Consider the following 8472-nt stretch of genomic DNA (forward strand, 5'->3'; position numbering starts at 1 on the left):
CTTGGACTATACATAGGAACTGCAGGGTCTGGGTTATCCCAACACGTACTGTATTATTAATTGTTATAATTACAATATCTGAAGTAAAGACTGCTGTTAGCAAAGTCCGAATCTGATATAACAACAGAAAATGCTGGAAAAACTCAGCAGGTCAGACAACATCCGTGGAGAGAAATTTGAGTTGATGTTTCCGGTCGAACCCTTCTTCAAAACTGGAAAGAAAAGAAAATAGATCGAAGGCAGGGCTGCGATCGGACAAAAGAATTAAAAGAAACAAAAGAAGTAAAAGAGACAATAAAAGGTATTCGAAGCTAGACGAGATGGTAATAGGCTGAGATTAGGTGTGAAGTGTACTGGCAGGGTAAGAGATAGCTGCCAGGTGTGAGAGAGAAACAAAAGGAAAGGTGGGGGGGGGTGTGGAAAAGGAGTGGAAAAATTACAAGTAAAAATGTAATAGGGGCCGAGGTCATGATCTGAAATTGTTGAACTCGATATTGAGTCCAGAAGGCTGGAGAGTGCCTAATTGGAAGATGAGGTGCTGTTCCTCGAGTTTACGTTGAGCTTCCGTGGAACAATACAAGAGGCCAAGGACGGAGAGGTCCGAGTGGGAATGGAGCGGTGAATTAAAATGACAGGCGACCGGAAGCTCGGGGTCACCCTTAGGGACTGATGATTATTTGACATATGAAGACAGTAAGAGTGGGAACTATTTATTGTAATGAGATCCAATAGAATAGTTTTTACGTGAATAGAGAATATTGTTGTTTATGAACCGTGCTCATTTAGGTGTAAAATAACGCACATTGTAGCCCGTCTTCCGACCACATATCTGCGCCTTAAATAAGACTGCCTATTTCCACCACCGTAACAATGGCAGCTAGAAAAGCAAGACTTGCGTTTCTGCCGCACCTTTCACAACCAGCGGACATCCCAAAGCGTTTAACAGCCAATGAAGTACTTTTTTTCCCCCAAGTGTAGTCACTGTTGTAATTGCAGGAAACGCGGCAGCCAATTTGCGCACAACAAGCTCTCACAAACAACAATGTGATAATGACCAGGCTGCACTGTCAGAGGGGCAGTACTGAAGGAGCGCCGCACTGTCAGAGGGACAGTACTGAGGGAGCGCCGCGCTGTCGGAGGGATCGCCGCGCTGTCGGAGGGGCAGTACTGAGGGAGCGCCGCGCTGTCGGAGGGGCAGTACTGAGGGAGCGCCGCGCTGTCGGAGGGGCAGTACTGAGGAAGCGCCGCGCTGTCGGAGGGGCAGTACTGAGGGAGCGCCGCGCTGTCGGAGGGGCAGTGCGGAGGGATCGCCGCGCTGTCGGAGGGGCAGTACTGAGGGAGCGCCGCGCTGTCGGAGGGGCAGTACGGAGGGAGCGCCGCGCTGTCGGAGGGGCAGTACTGAGGGAGCGCCGCGCTGTCGGAGGGGCAATCTTTCGGGATGAGACGTTAAACCGCGGCCCCGGCTGTTCTAGCAGGTGGACGTAAAAAAAATCCCATGGCCACTATTTCGAAGAAGATCAGGGGGAGTTCTCCCTGGTGTCCTGGGGCCAATATTTATCCCTCAATTAACATCACAAAAACAGATGATCTGGTCATTATCACAGTGCTCTTTGTGGGAGCTTGCTGTGTGCAAATGAGTGCCGCGTTTCCCACATTTCAACAGTTCAAAAAAAGTGTCCTTGATTGGCGGAGCAGCGCTGTGGGAGGTGGTGAGTTGGTGAAAGGCGAGGCTTCACTTGAAGCCGCGGTGGAGCAGTGTGGGCCGGGCCCGGCTCCTGTCGGTGAGGCTGCTGATCACCCGGGGGGCGGCTGGAGAGAGAGGCGGGAGTGGTGGGCCCGGGGGGAGCAGACCCGGCCCAGGCAACAACAACGGGCCGAGGGCAGGCCACCGCACACCAGGCGGCCGGGCCCGGGTCCCGCTTCACCTCAGTCCGGGGCTTCAGGCACGGCCCGACCCGGCTACCCCCGCCCGAGGGCCGGCAGCGGACAGAGCCGCAAACCCCAACCCCCCGCAGACCCGCTCTCTCTCTCTTCCGTTCTCTCCTTCTTCCTTCCTCTCTCTCCTTTCTCTCTCCACTGACCACACTCCAAAAATACTTAATTGACTGTAAAGCGCGTTGGGACGTCCAGTGGCCGTGAAAGGCGCTATAGAAATGCAAGTCTTTTTTCTTTCTCGCTTCCCGTCCGCTCTCCCCCTCTCTTCCCCGCCTCTCCTTCCCCCGCCTCTCTCCCTCTCTCCCCCCTTTCCCCTATTCCCCTCCTCTCTCCCCCTCCTCTCTTTCCCCTATTCCCCTCCTCTCTCTCCCCTATTCCCCTCCTCTCTTTCCCCTATTCCCCTCCTCTCTTTCCCCTATTCCCCTCCTCTCTTTCCCCTATTCCCCTATTCCCCTCCTCTCTTTCCCCTATTCCCCTCCTCTCTTTCCCCTATTCCCCTCCTCTCTTTCCCCTCCTCTCTTTCCCCTATTCCCCTCCTCTCTTTCCCCTCCTCTCTTTCCCCTCCTCTCTCTCCCCTATTCCCCTCCTCTCTCTCCCCTATTCCCCTCCTCTCTCTCCCCTATTCCCCTCCTCTCTCTCCCCTATTCCCCTCCTCTCTCTCCCCTATTCCCCTCCTCTCTCTCCCCTATTCCCCTCCTCTCTCTCCCCTATTCCCCTCCTCTCTCTCCCCTATTCCCCTCCTCTCTCTCCCCTATTCCCCTCCTCTCTCTCCCCTATTCCCCTCTTCTCTCTCCCCTATTCCCCTCCTCTCTCTCCCCTATTCCCCTCCTCTCTTTCCCCTATTCCCCTCCTCTCTTTCCCCTATTCCCCTCCTCTCTTTCCCCTATTCCCCTCCTCTCTTTCCCCTATTCCCCTCCTCTCTTTCCCCTATTCCCCTCCTCTCTTTCCCCTATTCCCCTCCTCTCTTTCCCCTCCTCTCTTTCCCCTATTCCCCTCCTCTCTTTCCCCTCCTCTCTTTCCCCTCCTCTCTTTCCCCTCCTCTCTTTCCCCTCCTCTCATTCCCCTCCTCTCTTTCCCCTATTCCCCTCCTCTCTCCCCTATTCCCCTCCTCTCTCTCCCCTATTCCCCTCCTCTCTTTCCCCTATTCCCCTCCTCTCTCTCCCCTCTTCCCCTCCTCTCTCTCCCCTATTCCCCTCCTCTCTCTCCCCTATTCCCCTCCTCTCTCTCCCCTATTCCCCTCCTCTCTCTCCCCTATTCCCCTCTTCTCTCTCCCCTATTCCCCTCTTCTCTCTCCCCTATTCCCCTCCTCTCTCTCCCCTATTCCCCTCCTCTCTCTCCCCTATTCCCCTCCTCTCTCTCCCCTATTCCCCTCCTCTCTCTCCCCTATTCCCCTCCTCTCTCTCCCCTATTCCCCTCCTCTCTCTCCCCTATTCCCCTCCTCTCTCTCCCCTATTCCCCTCCTCTCTCTCCCCTATTCCCCTCCTCTCTCTCCCCTATTCATAGTAACATAGAGATAGGAACAGGAGTAGGCCATTCGGCCCTTCGAGCCTGCTCCGCCATTCAATGAGATCATGGCTGATCCTCGTCTGAGATCATAGCTGATCTTACCAGTTCAGTACCCCGTCCCCGCCTTTTCTCCGTAACCCTTAATCCCCTTAGCCTTCAGAAATATATCCAATTCTCTCTTGAAAATATTTATTGAATTAGCCTTCACAGCCCTCTGTGGCAGGGAATTCCACAGGCTCACCACTCTTTGAGTGAAGAAATTCTTCCTCATCTCTGTTTTAAATGATTTGCCCGCTATTTTTAGACTGTGGCCCCTGGTTCTGTGCTCCCTGGCCATTGGAAACATTCTCTCTGAATTCAGCCTGTCCAGGCCTGCCATAATTTTATATGTTTCGATGAGATCCCCTCTCAATCTTCTAAACTCCAGTGAGTACAAGCCCAAACTATTTAATCTCTCTTCGTAGGTCATTCCCGCCATTCCAGGTATCAGCCTGGTGAATCGCCGTTGCACTCTTTCCATGGCAAGAACATCCTTCCGCAGATGGGGCGACCAAAACTGTACACAATACTCCAGATGCGGTCTCACCAGCACCTTGTACAGCTGTAGTAAGGTATCCCTATTCCTATACTCGAACCCCCTTGATATGAAGGCCAACATACCATTTGCCTTCTTAATCGCCTGTTGCACCTGCATGCTCTCCTTCAGTGACTGGTGCACAAGAACACCCAGGTCCCTCTGCACTTCCCCATCTCCCAATCTATTGCCATTTAGATAATAATCTACCCTCCTGTTTTTACCCCCAAAGTGGATAACCTCGCATTTATCCACATTATAGTGCATCTGCCACGTATCCGCCCATTCCCCCAACCTGTCCAAATCGCACTGTAGCCTCCTGACATCCTCATCAGAGCCCACCCCTCCTCCTAGTTTAGTGTCGTCAGCGAATTTGGAAATATTGCATCCAATTCCCTGATCCAGATCATTTATATATATTGTGAACAGCTGGGGTCCCAGGACAGATCCTTGCGGCACCCCGCTGGTCACTGCCTGCCACTCTGAAAACGAGCCGTTTATTCCAACTCTCTGTTTTCTATCCGCCAGCCAGTTCTCTATCCACGTTAATACTTTGCCCCCAATCCCATGAGCCTTAATTTTGCATGACAATCTTTTGTGTGGAACCTTATCGAAGGCTTTCTGGAAGTCAAGGTACACCACATCCACTGGCTCTCCCCCATCTATTTTACCAGTTACTTCCTCAAAAAATTCCAGCAGATTAGTCAAACACGATTTACCCTTTGTAAATCCATGTTGACTCTGTCCGATCCTTTCCCCATTTGTCAAGTGCTCCGCTATTTTATCCTTAATAATGGACTCTAGCATTTTGCCCACAACCGATGTAAGGCTTACTGGTCTATAATTCCCTGCTTTCTCTCTACCCCCCTTTTTAAATATTGGGGTAACATTAGCTACCCTCCAATCCACGGGTACTGTTCCCGAGTCAATGGAGTTCCGGAAGATGATCCTTAGAGCATCTGCTATCTCCAGGGCCACCTCCTTAAGTACCCTAGGATGTAGTTTATCAGGCCCCGGGGATTTGTCGGCCTTCAGTCCCCTCAACTTACCCAACACCATATCCCTAGAGATACTAATTTCTGTCAGCTCCTCCCTCTCATTAGTCCCTATGTTTGCCGATATTCCTGGGAGGTTATTTGTGTCCTCCTTTGTGAATACAGAACCAAAGTATGAGTTTAATTGGTCTGCCATTTCCTTATTCTCCATTATATATTCTCCCGAATCGGACTGCAGGGGACCGACTTGGGATTTTACCAGTCTTTTCCTCCTGATATACCGATAAAAGCTTTTGCAGTCTGTCTTTATTTTTGCTGCAAGTTTACTTTCGTATTCTATTTTCCCCTTCCTGATTAATCCCTTTGTCCTCTTCTGCTGTATCCTGTACTGCCCCCAATCTTCCGGTCTGGTGCTTTTTTTTGCCAGTTGATATGCCCTTTTTTTTGATTTTATGCTGTCCCTAATTTCCCTCGTTATCCACGGTTGAGTCACCTTTTTAGGTTTATTTTTATGCCAAACCGGTATAAACATGTTCTGGAATTCTTCCATTCTATCTTTGAATGCTTGCCATTGTCTATCCACTGTCAATCCCCCAGAAACACCACCCAATCAATCTTACCCAATTCCCCTCCTCTCTCTCCCCTATTCCCCTCCTCTCTCTCCCCTATTCCCCTCCTCTCTCTCCCCTCTTCCCCTCCTCTCTCTCCCCTCTTCCCCTCCTCTCTTTCCCCTCTTCCCCTCCTCTCTTTCCCCTCTTCCCCTCCTCTCTTTCCCCTCTTCCCCTCCTCTCTTTCCCCTCTTCCCCTCCTCTCTTTCCCTCTTCCCCTCCTCTCTTTCCCCTCTTCCCCTCCTCTCTTTCCCCTCTTCCCCTCCTCTCTTTCCCCTCTTCCCTCCTCTCTTTCCCCTCTTCCCCTCCTCTCTTTCCCCTCTTCCCCTCCTCTCTTTCCCCTCTTCCCCTCCTCTCTTTCCCCTCTTCCCCTCCTCTCTATCCCCTCTTCCCCTCCTCTCTTTCCCCTCTTCCCCTCCTCTCTTTCCCCTCTTCCCCTCCTCTCTTTCCCCTCTTCCCCTCCTCTCTTTCCCCTCTTCCCCTCCTCTCTTTCCCCTCTTCCCCTCCTCTCTTTCCCCTCTTCCCCTCCTCTCTTTCCCCTCTTCCCCTCCTCTCTTTCCCCTCTTCCCCTCCTCTCTTTCCCCTCTTCCCCTCCTCTCTTTCCCCTCTTCCCCTCCTCTCTTTCCCCTCTTCCCCTCCTCTCTTTCCCCTCTTCCCCTCCTCTCTTTCCCCTCTTCCCCTCCTCTCTTTCCCCTCTTCCCCTCCTCTCTTTCCCCTCTTACCCTCCTCTCTTTCCCCTCTTCCCCTCCTCTCTTTCCCCTCTTCCCCTCCTCTCTTTCCCCTCTTCCCCTCCTCTCTTTCCCCTCTTCCCCTCCTCTCTTTCCCTCTTCCCCTCCTCTCTTTCCCCTCTTCCCCTCCTCTCTTTCCCCTCTTCCCCTCCTCTCTTTCCCCTCTTCCCCTCCTCTCTTTCCCCTCTTCCCCTCCTCTCTTTCCCCTCTTCCCTCCTCTCTTTCCCCTCTTCCCCTCCTCTCTTTCCCCTCTTCCCCTCCTCTCTTTCCCCTCTTCCCCTCCTCTCTTTCCCCTCTTCCCCTCCTCTCTTTCCCCTCTTCCCCTCCTCTCTTTCCCCTCTTCCCCTCCTCTCTTTCCCCTCTTCCCCTCCTCTCTTTCCCCTCTTCCCCTCCTCTCTTTCCCCTCTTCCCCTCTCTTTCCCCTCTTCCCCTCCTCTCTTTCCCCTCTTCCCCTCCTCTCTTTCCCCTCTTCCCCTCCTCTCTTTCCCCTCTTCCCCTCCTCTCTTTCCCCTCTTCCCCTCCTCTCTTTCCCCTCTTCCCCTCCTCTCTTTCCCCTCTTCCCCTCCTCTCTTTCCCCTCTTCCCCTCCTCTCTTTCCCCTCTTCCCCTCCTCTCTTTCCCCTCTTCCCCTCCTCTCTTTCCCCTCTTCCCCTCCTCTCTTTCCCCTCTTCCCCTCCTTTCTTTCCCCTCTTCCCCTCCTCCCCTCCTCTCTTTCCCTCCTCCCCTCCTCTCTTTCCCCTCTTCCCCTCCTCTCTTTCCCCTCTTCCCCTCCTCTCTTTCCCCTCTTCCCCTCCTCTCTTTCCCCTCTTCCCCTCCTCTCTTTCCCCTCTTCCCCTCCTCTCTTTCCCCTCTTCCCCTCCTCTCTTTCCCCTCTTCCCCTCCTCTCTTTCCCCTCTTCCCCTCCTCTCTTTCCCCTCTTCCCCTCCTCTCTTTCCCCTCTTCCCCTCCTCTCTTTCCCCTCCTCCCCTCCTCTCTTTCCCCTCTTCCCCTCCTCTCTTTCCCCTCCTCTCTTTCCCCTCCTCTCTTTCCCCTCCTCCCCTCCTCTCTTTCCCCTCCTCCCCTCCTCTCTTTCCCCTCCTCCCCTCCTCTCTTTCCCCTCTTCCCCTCCTCTCTTTCCCCTCTTCCCCTCCTCTCCCCTCTTCCCCTCCTCTCTTTCCCCTCTTCCCCTCCTCTCTTTCCCCTCTTCCCCTCCTCTCTTTCCCCTCTTCCCCTCCTCTCTTTCCCCTCTTCCCCTCCTCTCTTTCCCCTCTTCCCCTCCTCTCTTTCCCCTCTTCCCCTCCTCTCTTTCCCCTCTTCCCCTCCTCTCTTTCCCCTCTTCCCCTCCTCTCTTTCCCCTCTTCCCCTCCTCTCTTTCCCCTCTTCCCCTCCTCTCTTTCCCCTCTTCCCCTCCTCTCTTTCCCCGCTTCCCCTCCTCTCTTTCCCCGCTTCCCCTCCTCTCTTTCCCCTCTTCCCCTCCTCTCTTTCCCCTCTTCCCCTCCTCTCTTTCCCCTCTTCCCCTCCTCTCTTTCCCCTCTTCCCCTCCTCTCTTTCCCCTCTTCCCCTCCTCTCTTTCCCCTCTTCCCCTCCTCTCTTTCCCCTCTTCCCCTCCTCTCTTTCCCCTCTTCCCCTCCTCTCTTTCCCCTCTTCCCCTCCTCTCTTTCCCCTCTTCCCCTCCTCTCTTTCCCCTCTTCCCCTCCTCTCTTTCCCCTCTTCCCCTCCTCTCTTTCCCCTCTTCCCCTCCTCTCTTTCCCCTCTTCCCCTCCTCTCTTTCCCCAATTCCCCTCCTCTCTTTCCCCAATTCCCCTCCTCTCTTTCCCCAATTCCCCTCCTCTCTTTCCCCAATTCCCCTCCTCTCTTTCCCCTATTCCCCTCCTCTCTTTCCCCTATTCCCCTCCTCTCTTTCCCCTATTCCCCTCCTCTCTTTCCCCTATTCCCTCCTCTCTTTCCCCTATTCCCCTCCTCTCTTTCCCCTATTCCCCTCCTCTCTTTCCCCTATTCCCCTCCTCTCTTTCCCCTATTCCCCTCCTCTCTTTCCCCTATTCCCCTCCTCTCTTTCCCCTATTCCCCTCCTCTCTTTCCCCTATTCCCCTCCTCTCTTTCCCCTATTCCCCTCCTCTCTTTCCCCTATTCCCCTCCTCTCTCTTTCCC

At 53.7% G+C, this 8472-nt stretch overlaps 1 protein-coding gene across 7 annotated transcripts in view; it reads left to right on the forward strand.

Annotated features, from left to right (window-relative positions):
• The first annotated feature begins 1613 nt into the window (after positions 1 to 1613).
• mblac1 (metallo-beta-lactamase domain containing 1) overlaps positions 1614 to 8472 on the forward strand; it is a 420822-nt gene continuing 413963 nt past the window's right edge. For 2 of the 7 annotated variants that reach the window (XM_085977482.1, XM_085977483.1), the window contains exons 1-2: positions 1727 to 1781; positions 3906 to 4052. The gene's annotated coding sequence lies outside the window, so the exon portion shown is untranslated. The other 5 variants (XM_085977486.1, XM_085977487.1, XM_085977480.1 and 2 more) reach the window with 5 other exon arrangements.

The sequence above is a fragment of the Somniosus microcephalus genome, unplaced genomic scaffold, assembly GCF_052327205.1.
Source record: "Somniosus microcephalus isolate GS21.2 unplaced genomic scaffold, FLI_Smic_1.0 unresolved_chr4, whole genome shotgun sequence".
NCBI lineage: Eukaryota > Metazoa > Chordata > Chondrichthyes > Squaliformes > Somniosidae > Somniosus > Somniosus microcephalus.